The sequence below is a fragment of the Euprymna scolopes genome, chromosome 9 (assembly GCF_053919585.1).
Source record: "Euprymna scolopes isolate OS-2025 chromosome 9, ASM5391958v1, whole genome shotgun sequence".
Taxonomy (NCBI): domain Eukaryota; kingdom Metazoa; phylum Mollusca; class Cephalopoda; order Sepiida; family Sepiolidae; genus Euprymna; species Euprymna scolopes.
Window position 1 is genome coordinate 137,033,963 of NC_136490.1, and position 13,646 is coordinate 137,047,608.

The 13,646-nt window shown below is 32.7% G+C and overlaps 1 protein-coding gene across 4 annotated transcripts in view; it reads right to left on the reverse strand.

Annotated features, from left to right (window-relative positions):
• Positions 1 to 13,646, reverse strand: part of LOC145284867 (tumor necrosis factor alpha-induced protein 8-like) — a 447,133-nt gene that overhangs the window by 387,304 nt on the left and 46,183 nt on the right. Inside the window, exon 2 of one of the 4 annotated variants that reach the window (XM_080133873.1) lies at positions 5,544 to 5,682. The exons of the other annotated variants lie outside the window; for them this stretch is intronic. The gene's annotated coding sequence lies outside the window, so the exon portion shown is untranslated. The remainder of the gene's footprint in view (positions 1 to 5,543; positions 5,683 to 13,646) is intronic. 4 annotated transcript variants of the gene reach the window in all.

Below are 13,646 nucleotides of genomic sequence, written 5' to 3' on the forward strand. Positions count from 1 at the left end.
AGTCAATAGCTCTAACCACCACTAGGCACCATCAGCAATGATATTTAACAAACATTGACTGCCACTTCCACAGTGCTCCATTTGTTTATTTACAAAGAACTTTGCATTATGCTATAGATCATGCAAAACCAAACGGACGTCAAACCAAATACAATGATTGAAATTATGGGTGATATATACTAGACGGGCCCATGACCAGGCATGATGACTGGAACCTGAACAGAGATTGCATTATTTTTTTTTTTATTAGACTTTGCTGTTGGCAAAGTTTTCTTTAACCTCACAGCTAGAGAGGTTACTTTATATGAATACTAGCCTACCAATGTCCTGGTGTAGCCTGGGAATTCATAAGTGACAAATTCAAAAAGTTAGAATTAATAAATAATGCGTGATAGTGATATTAGCAATAGTAATATGAAGACTGATCACAAAAAACTACTACTATTACTACTCATTAAAAGTTAGAAAAGGTAAAAGTGTGGAAATTGATGTGAAAAATCGATTCCTTTTATTAAGTATAGAGATCAATTTTAGTGTGAACATTGAAGCTAACCCCCCCCCCCCCGACATTTTTGACAGTATATATTCATAATTAGGCCAGCATATTCCCAGGGTTCTGATTTTCTAATACATATTCATCATTCAACTTTTCGGAAACTAAAACACGGGCCTGTATTAAGTTACAACCCACTTTTTTTTTTTATTTACCAAAATAGGCCGTAGTTGGAATTTTTATTGCGATTAATACGATGCTATAGAATTATGAGAAAGTAACGATTGAGATTACCAAGTGTTGAAATATCCAAACTTGAGAGGTCGAGTGGGAGATCAGTATTAAAGACATTCAATGAAAGTGAACAAATATGATTAAAATAATGACAGCTATGCAATTTTCTGAAATGGAGCTTAAATTTCAAATGGAATAATGACCATAAAAACAAATTATATTTAAATTTCAATTAAAATTTGAGAATTGAATGGAAGGTTTTATTTAATTTTCTAGCTTAACTCCCAAATCTTCAGAAATTGGCAGATCTGAAATTAGTTTTTCGTTCGATTGCAATGGCACCACCATAGTAACTAATCCTTATATAATTTGCATTCTTATTCTGTATTGCAGATTTCTGACAATTTGCAGATGCAAAAGTATTTCAAAAACAGATCACATAACAGCAAAAACAAAAACTATGTGCTAGAAAGTGCCTTATGCGCGAGAGTATTCTGTACCTCTACAAAGCCACCATTCGCCTATACATGGAAGAGTGTTACCACATTTGGGCTGGTGCATCTGCTACTAATCTTTCACTCCTAAACAGGGTGTATATATATATATATATATAAAAAAAATGGCTAACCAAAACTCCAACCTCTATCCCATTAACAAAGTGTTGCATTGCTGTGCCAGTTTTACAAGTATTTTAATGCAAGCTCTTGCATCCCTCCCCCCCATTTAGTTAAATATTTTCCGATAGTTTCCAATAATTCCATCTCAATTCATATTTTACATTTCTTTTTGAATAAAAATATGTTACTCTATGATTAAAAAAAAAAAAAAAAAAAAATTAAATTGGTTAATAGATCTAAGGTTTTTTTTTTTATACACCTACCTTACTAACAGGCCACCCCACGTTACCCAGTCGTAAAAATACAGATATTTTTTAATAAATGCAGATTTTTTTTTATTTAATATGAACAGAAATACCATAGGGATTAAACGTAACGTTTAATACTTATTCCTTAAAACATGTATTAAGTTTTTTCTCAACTGTTCACTTCTTGTAAGAAAAAAAAATACTCGAATTGAGATTGAAACCAAAACCTAAAGACAGGGAGTCAATTATGATAAATATTAGATCAGCATGACAGGATGTTTAAAAGGTGTTTTCAAATCTACTTATTTTTTTACATAAGTAGTATTCAATATGAAAGATTCACACATGCCAATTCATGAAATAATTAGCAAACAATTCTAATAACTTCCACATACCAATTTTTCAATTTTTACCCCCTTAGCAGCAATTGTTTTCGGATGAAAACGGATTAAAAAGTTTTCCATATGTCTGAATATCCTATATACCAAATTTAAAATCTGTAGATTAAAATTTTATGGAGTATATAGGTTAAGAAGTGCTCACCCACCCTCACATTCTCATTTACATATATGATTAACGAATTTTTAAATAAAGTTTTACATTGGTTGGGTTTTGTTTTATGGCATATCAACCCTTTTCAGGTTATTTAATGCAGAATCCAGTGATTTAGAAGAAAATTTTTTTAGTAGAACATGTTTTTTCAAGTCAGTTTCTATTCAACCCATAGTTGGGACCCTAACAGGTACTACTACTCCGGGTCAGAGTGGACCTGGGAGCAATGGCAATTAAAGATTGGCTCCACACTCCCCAAATCCCACAAGCTAGGGCCTCACCATCGGATATAGTTTAAGGTCATATCCAGGACCAAAGTTTTAGAAATTGCCCATAGAAATGCAAGTATTTTTAAAGTCCCAATAAAAATATTTTTCTTTTCAACACTTTGGGGATCAACATTCATACCAAGATCAGATTGATATGGTTCTTGCCATTTTTGAGGATTTATTCTGTTGATAAGCATTATGGCTCTGTATAGTTCTAGAAGGTCCACCTTCCAAGGAATTGCCTTCTCAACCCTTTTAAGAAGGGTAGAGTTCATTTCTACGGCAGAAGATCTGAGGAATGCCAACAAGACTGCTGATTTTATTCAGCCAGAGTACTCTTCGTCTAGGTAGTTGGTTTCAAATTTAACTTTCCGACCTTGTGTCACATCTCCTGTGAAGGGAAAGAGATAAATATAATCTAATTATCTTTTCTATCTAGTAGTTAATCTTAAATTTTCCAGTCTTTCATATGCCACGTCTCCTTTGAATAAACATCTTTAAATCTGATCTAAGTTTATCTTTGCTATTGCAAAGTTCATTTATGACCAATTTTCTTCAACACCAATTAGACAAAAGGTTTTCTTCAATGTTTAACTGCCATCAAATCTTCACAAAAAAAGGAAGTCTGCAGAGAGTTTCTTCCTTTCTTGTAAACATGGTTAACTATCCTGGAGATATTTCAACGGAAACAGGAAGTGTATGTTATTTATAGTTACAATTAAGTTCAGAGATGAAGACAAATAAACAGTAACGAGTCTGAAACAACAATTACACAAAGATTTATCTATATATATAAAAGCGAAAATGTATGTATGTGTGTTCGCTTTTTCTGTGTGTCTACAAAAGGCTTCTTTCAGAGAAGCGGTCGGTCGGTTCACAACTTTTTAAAACTTTAAATCACATAAATCGTAATATCTCACAGTTAACAACGAAGCTCGCCTGTCTATTTAATTTGCTCGATTTCAGGAAGATAAATATTCAATATTTGTCGCTCGCCGCATGTGGGTTAGTCTTTTTCCTATAACATCTTGGGGGGGGGGGGAGCGTTCAGCAATAAATGAATACTATCCCGCAGTCAAACTTGACCTCATTAACTCATTAAAACGGGCACCTGCTAAATCCAAGTAATTAAATAAATTCAAACTTGTTTCCGTTAGCATCTGGCGGTGGGGCAATCGTTAACGCCGCACTTTTTTTTTTTTTTCACACTTTAATTTACAACTTTTCCTCAACTGTTCGGGTTCGATCCTCATACTTACTTTTTTTAACCCCCCCCCCACACACACACCTCCAAAAACCCGGGCAACGCCGGGTACCCCTCGCTAGTCATATATAAAGTACATTTCACCACATAAAATAACTGGTTTTAAAAGTTTTGTAAAAATCTGTTTTGTTAACTGGACAAGACACACATGGGTTCGTAGTAGAAACATTAGTCTAGATAAATTTATTAAGTTTTTATCCGGATCAATATTAAATGTTTTAGTCTTATATTATTAGAAATTCTAGGCTGTTAAAATCGAGCAAAAGTTAAAATGATTCATGCCAAATCGATAGTTGAATACGGTTAAATTTGTGCTAATTTTTGCATTAATACGTATCCTTATTTATCATTAAATGTGCATTGAAATCAAATCAATACCATAATGCTAAGTCCCCTGCACCTCTTCATAAAAGTCCATACAAAGTTTGTCAAATCGGCCTAGCAATTTTTTTTTGGGAGGGGGGGGGGTGAAGTGGACAAAGATTTGCGTGTATATATATTACACACAAAAAGTCACTCCAAAAGTAAAACCTATTTTTCAACTCCAAAAGTTGCAGAGCTATGAAGACGGGAGTGGTACCATTAAAACGAGCAACCTTTTGTGCCCCAGAATTTATTTTTCTAGATAATCATCACTATTCTCAATGCACCTTTTGCTATGAATTCAACGACTCATTTCTACTTCTGAAGCATGCCCATTATAGGGGGTTGCTTTCTTAGAGTCACACACCGTCAATATTTGCAACAAAGAGATGAAACTTTCAGGTCATAAAATTCGTAAATTCAGTCATAATGCAATTTGTAATCCCCTTTGATTCATTCGGGCGGAATAAAAATATAGGAGGCATTACTTTTTGAACGCCCCTCATATGAGTGTGTGTGTATATATATGTTTGCATACACAGAAATGAGGTTTTTAATTCACTTTCATTTCAGTCCATCCAGCAACATAAAACCGTTAATGTGTCACATGTTTCTCATATTCAATACTTGTTTGTAATGTTAAGCAACTATAATAGAAAACACGATTTTATATCAAGAATTTAACAAAATGCCTAAGTGGCTATTTGATGTCGAAACAGGCTAAGAATTATGTTTAATACGAACGGTACTGGAAACGAACAACGAGCGTTACCGGAAACGAACGGTAGAAGTATTGTCAAATACAAAAAAGTTACTTGGGGACAATTAACAAGTTTTGATCCGAATGTCACCAGCTCCAAGTGTGAAGATAGCTTGATATATATATTAAATAATAAACTATGTAAATAATTATTTGGAAATTGCGTTTGACAGTTGTGTCCTGATAGTTTGCTATAGGTAGTGTCATTATGCACAGTAAGGGTAGATAAGAACATCTATATTTAGAAACAAATTAAAACGTAAATATCTCAAAGTGATTGTTGTCACTTCCTGGAATGTGATCTAGCTACCATCTATGATAAAAACATCCAGACAACATTATCAACAAACAATATCAATAAACTCCTTTAAAAAACGCTATAATATGCATAATATAGCTAGAGAAAGACTGAATATCGATTGATTTTTATATCTAACTGCATCCAGTTAGATGTTAACGGATTTTTATTTCTGGATTATTTAAAAAATCAGTCAGATTAGCTACTGTGCCAAACTAAGAAATTTATTAAATACACTGCTGCAAGTACATTATTTTATTGCCAATAACACGGTAGAACAATAAAATGAAAATTGGCTAGTCAGAAAGTCGGATTTATTATCTTAAATATTTGGATCTGACTTTGAAAATACAATAAGTTAACTTTGTTATAAATGATATAGATTTAGCATAATTTTGTCACATATTGGTGCTAAATAATCAAGTGTTAAGTGTTCTATACTTGCCCTGATAGATTGTTAACTGTGCTGCAGTTCCAACCAAATTTCTGGGATTAAATTTAACACTGACCAAACTCGCCACTTCAAAAATAGACACTGCTCTCAAAGTTCGCTACTCCAATGTCCAATTACAAATCAAGTGAGTCTGAAAAATATATATATTTTTTTTTTTTTAATTTAAATCGGAAGCATCTCATTTGCATATGAAGTGACAAGATGGCAAACATAAATCAGTCAGTTCAGCTATTGCCTGTGCCAGCGATTTTTCTTTTCTGCATTCTTTTCGTCTGCTAATGTCAATAACTACTTATAAACTGTCCTCGTGAGTCACAAAAATTTATTTTCCATTCTATTCTTGATTTTAAGTCTAATAATATTCTTCATTTAATCAATAATCTATCCATAACAAAAGAGAAAAATTCTGGTAAAAAGGGTAGCTGGGAGTAACGGTAACAAAAAGATGACTCCACACTAAATTAGAACCTCATCATCAGATTTAGTTTATAGTTATGTCCTGGACATAAGAATCTAGAAACATTCTGCGGGAATTCTCAATCTAGAAACATTCTGCGGGAATTCTCAATCTAGAAACATTCTGCGGGAATTCTCAATCTAGAAACATTCTGTGGGGGGAAAAATGGTGCAAAAGAAAATATGCTAGCATTCCATTTTGAAAGACCAATTTTATCAAAAATTATTGGATCATTGCAGTACGTTAAGACTTGGTTTAATTCCTTCCAGAAAATTTGTGTGGGTCATTATTTTAAACTGGCCACCATTTTTTTTTTTTTTTTTTTTTTTTTTTTTTTTTTTTAAAAGGGACGTTACTGTTTGTCTACACAATTGGAACAAAAATGTAAAAATATGTATGGCATGATTAAAAAATCTAAATATGCTACTGGGCAACACCGGATCGGAAAAGCTAGTATTTATTATAGTAATGTACAATTGATTGAAAATCTTTTAAAACTTACTCTTGGGTTAAAAACACCAGATAAATCTATGCCTTACAAACATAATTGATAATGGTGCGCTTTTCTAAAGGTCATTTACAACTACACAAGAATAGTTTGTTTTACATGCAATTCAATAAAAAAAAAAAAATCACGTACAAAAATCTAGTATGCACGTTGACTTGTTTGAAGAAAAATCCTGCATTGCATCAATAATGCATGAATTTTTTTTTTTTTTTTTTTTTGCATATATATTAGTTCGGATTCCTGACATCAGTTTAGATTGGAATAAGATTCGCTCTCCAATCATTTTTATTTATTTTCTTAGCGACATCCAGAAGTCTAGAATAATACAAACTTTATTATTGTTTAAAATTTTAGTGTAATATCTAACGAAAAAATAATTAGTGTTAAAATGTAAAGAGCCCGGGGTAAAGTTTTATGACATCTTTTTTTTTTTATGGAAATCGCGCCAGACAAAGCATAAAGCCACTTGATGTAAACTGCAAAAAAATAAAAAATAAAAAAATAAAAATATATATATATATCTTTTAAGAGATGTGTGTAAAGTATTTGAAGACTTATATTTTAGTAATTTTAATTAAAACTATACTAATTAATTTTTTTTTCTTTAAGAAGATCCCATGACAGATACTACTATAACTAATACAAAGAAAAGACCTACAATAATGCCTATAAAAGTTAAACCCAGCATTCAGAAACTTCAAGATTTCTAAAAGTCGCCAGTGATGTTTTTAAATGTTGTTATAGCAGTGAAGGGTATATCATGCTCCGCCACCCCCGGTGCTTTTGAGTTAATGCAGATGCCTATGTCTAGACCCTTCAAACCATTTTGAAGCCTTGGATAGACAACGCAGCTAATGGAAGGGCCTATGTATTCAAACAGGATTTGGCACCATTCCATAAAGCGCTCAAAATCCAGGATTGGGTGGCCGAGAATTTTCATGATTATGTCACAGCAAACTTATAGCAAACTCGCCAGACAATAATCATTTGAATTATTAAGTGTGGACGTCATTAAATCCTCTCTGATCGAAGCAATAGTCCGAGCAATGGAGAACATAAGACTACCTAATCAAAGCTTGTAGTAGCTTTTGAACTCGTATCGAGTCCGTGATAGAAGCTGAAAGAGGATATATAAAGAATAAAACATGGATTAGATTTATTTGTTTTGTTACAAATAAATTGGAAAATTTAATGATTTAACAGCTTGATTTTCTGTTTTTCTAAAAGTGAAAAAGATGTCCTGTGTGTGTAATTTTTCCGATGTTAACTACTTCAACCCTATCGAATATTAGTCAGGTTATGTGACAGCTAATAGTGTTCAGTCAGAAATCCCCCCCCCTCTCTAAAATACAATAAATTGAGCGAAAGAAGGTCGAATGGATTTATACTCAGATACATTTGGTATTTTGAAGGTTGCAGACAATATGTAGCTTGCTACCGATTTTACTTAATGACCTTTTCACAGTTTACTTAGAGTTCTTTTAGACACCAGTAGTTTATTAAAAAAATTAAAAAAAAAAAAAAGTAATAAAGCAATACTTATAACATCCGGGCATAAAAAATGGTTTGTAGTGACTATCCTAACATTCAGAACCGAATTTTTTTTTTTTTTTTACAACTATGAGGAGGTGGTGGGAGTGGGGTAAACAAAATGTACAAAGTTATACATTCCTATCCCACTTCAAAGGCAGAATAAAGGAGAGTTCTTACTTCCGAGTTTGTATTTCTTTTTCTACCAAAGGACTAACAAGACTTAAATAATAAAATGAATAAATAAAAACGCTGGCGTTTCGAATAGAATGAATGTACGGGTTGAAAGCGTTGCATATACAGTGTACGTATTTACTTACCTTAGAGTTAGTCATTGGGATAAAAAATAAAGATAACCTCAGTCTAGAAGAATTTCTTCACTGACAAAAAAGACGGGCAAACGTTAAACGTCATGACCAGAGTAGGAGAGAAAAAATTCGTATAGGACAAAAAAGGTTTCGTTTTTTGTGTGTATTATTAAACGACAAATCATTTCGACTTAAAATCCAGTTAGTATTTACGCATGTAAACTTAAGAGCATGCTTGAAATGTGTCAACAGTATCTGAATAAGCGAAATGAATACAAGATGGCGTCTGCATTTGACCTAATGTCGGGTGATTTCGCTTAAGATACACTGGATGGAGCAATATTTAATGATTGGATTCGTCGACATTCCCAGTTGATCAGCATTAAACGAATCACCATTTCTGAAGTAAAAGAACACACCCTACACCACTGACGTAAACCTAACATAAATATTCATTAAATTTTTTTTTTTTTTTTAATTATTATTAGTCTTACAACTTTCATTCATGGAACAAAGTTTTCTAAATGTATTTAAGCAACAAAATTGAATTACAACTAAAAGCAATCCTATCTACTAAATTGTCATATCGAAATTACATTACATAAACATTTACTTTCACGATCCAGCATTATTATTTTGAAGTCCACCGACTTCATGCAGTTACCTCCCCTGCTATCATAATTGTTATTCAATTAAGACTTGCATTTTTTTTTTTTTTTTTTCGAAAGCAATTCTGATTAATTTTCTAATTTCCTTTTCAGAATTTTTTGAATATCTTACTAATTTCGGCATAAATAGATAACATACCTTTTAGTTGAAATTCAAATTTTCGATTTTGATTCTTATTCCGAAAAAGAACCCCCAAAAATTAGATGATTACAAAACGTGTTTAGAAAAGTTAATGATGGCTAACACTACATTTAAACTCTGGACTTCAGGGTTTTAATCAACTATGAAAAACTAAATTGGGCGAGTCTGTTAATAAAGCGAAAATTTAGAATCGGGGAAAAAAAAAAAAATTCATCAAAAACAGTATTATCTACTTAATTTTTGTCAGTTTCAACTATCTACTTAGTTGTCATGTTGCAATTAACATGTTACTGTATTATTGGGTAAAACACTACTTTCACAAGTCATTCATCCACCATAATTTTGGGAGAATGTAACCAGATTGATTGCAGTTACTTCCCTTGTTAATTATTTAAGTATAACTTGCAATCGTCTAGAAAAATATTTTCATTAATAATTTTCTACTTTATCATTTTTCGTAATTTTTGGATATCTAACTAATTTCGACATGCCAATTAAGTAAATAGCATTAGTCTTAATTGAAATTCGATTTTTCGTGCTTATTCCGAAGAAGTGTCAATTATTTTCTGTATCTTGATAAAATATCTTTTACAAAGCAGCTTTTGTTTCTGGAACTATAACGGCCAAAGAAATAAGGGAGATATTAACTTTATTGTATATGATTCAGCTTTAATGTCTGGATAATTTCTTTATTTTAGAAAAAAAAAAAAAAAAAAAAAAAAAAAAAAAGACAAAAACTGATTACTGGAACCATGCGCTTCAGGCATCTAATTGAAAGTTGGAAAAAGAAAACAGGGTAAAACATTGAAAATAAATTGATTTTTTCCTCGAGTTGCTATTTCCAATTTATATTAACTTGTATTCCTATTAAAATAGGTATTTTTTTAAAAATGTTTACATTATTTTTAAGATTTTAATAGCGTTCAGTTATCTGCCAGGCACAGTTGACATAACCTTTTCAAGGCGCTCCTGTTATTAGGAGCAAAAATCGAAATATTCAATTCCAATGAAAACCAATGTTATTTAATTAATTGTCACGCCGAAATTAGTAACATAACCAAAAATTACGAAAAAAGATGAAATAGAAAATTAAAATAGATTACCAGATTGTTCTTTTCACAGGCAAATTTAAAAGCAATTTGGTTGTACGTTAAATTTACATACAAAACTAATCCCCCATTCTAAAATAATTGTTTTCTCAACAGGTAATCTATTATATATATATATATATATATATATATATATATATATATATATATATATATATATACATACACACACACACTAGCATAGTTGCCCGGGTGTTTGGAGGTGTATGTTGAGCAAAAAAGAAAAAAAAAGAAAAAGTCAATTTTTTTTTTAACTTTGACCCTTTAACATTTATTGTTTTGGGCTCAAATCAAGTTAGATCCATGTCCAAGGAACATATATCTAAAATTTCAAGTGTTTATACTCAAAATTGTCGGAGGACTGTGGTAGAGTTTTCAAAAGGTAAAATCGTTGAACTATGACCCCTTAACAGCCAAATTTTTGGCCGAAAACGGCTTAAAGATTTTCCCAAATCTCAGTACCCTGTACATCAAATTTCAAGTATGAAAATTGACAGTTATTGCATAGGAAAATGTACACAGATTCACACACACGTTCACTTGTGTATATATATATATATATATACACACACACACACACACAGATACACTGAGAAGTAGAATTTAGCAGAAGGCATTCGTCTACAAATTTATCAACAATTATTGAAATATATCATTTTCAAATATTCTTTAAAGTTCTCTGGTACACTTCAAAAATATGAAAACGATAGAATGCACTATTAATATTTCCTTAGTGCAAGTGTTTATCTATATAAAAAATAATTTCCAAAAACATGTCATTGTTAAGAAAACAATATTAACCAAATAGAGAAAAAAAAAGATCCTGCTTGGGAGGTCAAATTATGAATAGTCATTTTTACTTTATATAGCGTTAAATATTTTTTCATTTGACCATTTCTAACGCCTTTTTCTTAAAAATTTAGATTTAACAGTTTTTACAATCTGGCAACCCCGAGTTACTTTTGTGTTTACGTTCCAGATTAAAAAAAATATATGTCCGACAATTGTTTCCGCATATTATGAAAATACGTATTTAATATATCTATTTCATTGCAACATGGCAATTACATAGATAACATTGCTTTTAGTTGAAATTGACAAAGAAATTAAGTAGATAATATTAAATTTAAAAAAAAAAAAAAAAAAAAAAAAAAAAAAAAATTTTTTACTAAATTTTTTGCTCTAATAACGAAGATGCATCCACTGTAGTTTTTCATGGCTGATTATCACCCTAAAGTTCAGCGTTCAAATTCAGGTTGATTTTTTTTTCTTTGATTTTGGTTTCATTAAATTTTACTTTTAATAAATCTAAAATCAAACTTCTATCTTTACATCATCAATGCTCTGATCCTCATCTGGCATCAATTGAAATGAATGGCTCTCGTCTTGGGCAGGCTTCATGTTTTGACAAGCTTCTGGACTTGACCTTTACTCCTGATCTTAAATGTAACACATACATTAAATCTGTTGCCAAGGCCGCTGGAAAAATGGTGGGATCCTTCTATCGATCCAGTAGATCGATCACTGCTGATGCAATTCTCTACCTGTATAAGAGCCAGGTAGGTCCAAGGATGGAGTACTGTTGCAACATCTGGGCAGAGATCTTATCCTGCCTTGACAGAGTTCAAAATAGACTTTGTAACCAGGTAGGAGAGATCCTTTTCTCTTCCCTGCAATCTTTTTTACAGAAGAGATGTTGCGAGCCTGTCTCTGCTTTATCGTTATTTTCATGACAAGTGCTCGTCTGAGCTCCAATCTATGACCCTCTCCAGTCCCCGAACTTTCTACAAGAAACACTCGTCTAGCTGAAACCACTATCGATAATTTCCTCCACTCTTTATCTGTGCCTAAACCTAAACGTGAATTCCATGAATTCCATGTGGAACTCTTCCGTTTGACTGCTTTCCAGCTGACTACAATATGGTTGTCTTCAAGTCCAACATAAACAAGTTCTTGATGAGCCGTTCCCTTTAAGTAATCCAATTTACCAAATTTCCACTACTAACGATTACTAAAATATTGTCCCATCGACTACTGTACAATCTTTAACCCTTATCCTCGAGTGGCCCCTGGGCCTTGATAAGTGGTAACTCGTATGCAAAAGAAAAAAAAAGCAGCATTAAGTACTGAGGATACAGTTATAAGATTCAGCATTCCTACTCCGTCGCGGTAAATCACCTGAAGAAGGCTAGTGGCGGAATTAACCGAAACGTGTTGAAATAACTATCAAGATGAGAATAACTCCGCAAATAACTGCACAAAAGGATTTCAATAAATAAATTATATAAGATTCCTTTAAGTACATCATTAGTACATCATTTCGCAGTTGAATAGAAATAACCAAATCCTCCACTCAATGCTATGAAAAAAGGGTTGAGGAGCATCTGAGTGTCGCCTACCGTGAGATTGGCCAGGAAGATTTTGATATTCCATGCGTTCACGCATACTTGAATGCGGGGAAGTGGAAGGACGAATATTATGCACCAAATTCTTCATTTGTGAAGACGAAATTTACTAATAATCAGAGTGAGTTGCGTATTCTGTGAACGTTGCTACACACAGACACGCCCATTAAGCATTCAACGCATCGGTACGCTTTAAGTATGAAATTTGACATATTCGCCTGTTACGGTCTATTAACGTTCTGAAGCGTTGTTGAACAGGAGAAACGATTTTTGTCTGAAGTTGTAATTTAATAATCTTTTAACAAGTGGTTGTAAGAATCTTTTCGGGTATTTTTTTTTTTTTTTTTTTTTTTGTGTACCTGCATTTATCGATCCACGATTTCCACGAAATTACTCGGGTGTGCCCAGCAGATGACGGGAAGAATCGGAAACGGTTGGGCGAGCCTTATTACAAAAATCATATTGTTACACTCCCTTCCCATGTTAAGAACGCCGACGACCACTGAAATTCATTAAGTACCGATTTACTGTGCCTCCCCACGGGACAGAGTTAGACACTAGGGTCGTTTTTTAACGTGGAGAAAAGGTACAAAAATAAAAAATTGTCTCAGTCGTGAATGACTGATCCTCCACCGAAAGAGAACAAGAAATGGAAGTGCAGCATCTGAAGAACAGATGGTATTTATTTGCTCCCCCACTGAGCAAATTAGGCACAAGGCCGTTTTTAATGTGAGGTAAAAACCAGCTCCCCTAAAAGGGGTCACTCTGGTTACCAAAAATAATAATTGTCCCAGTATAGAGGGTTTCCACCTCCATTGACTGGTACAAATTATCTTAAGTGCAGCATCTGAAGAACAGATACTACACTTTGATCTTGACCAAAAGGCCATTAAGTAATACATTGGACAAAATGTTTTAATACCTAGAAAACTACGCGTCTGCAGTTTTCGGTTCTTCCCGTTATCTA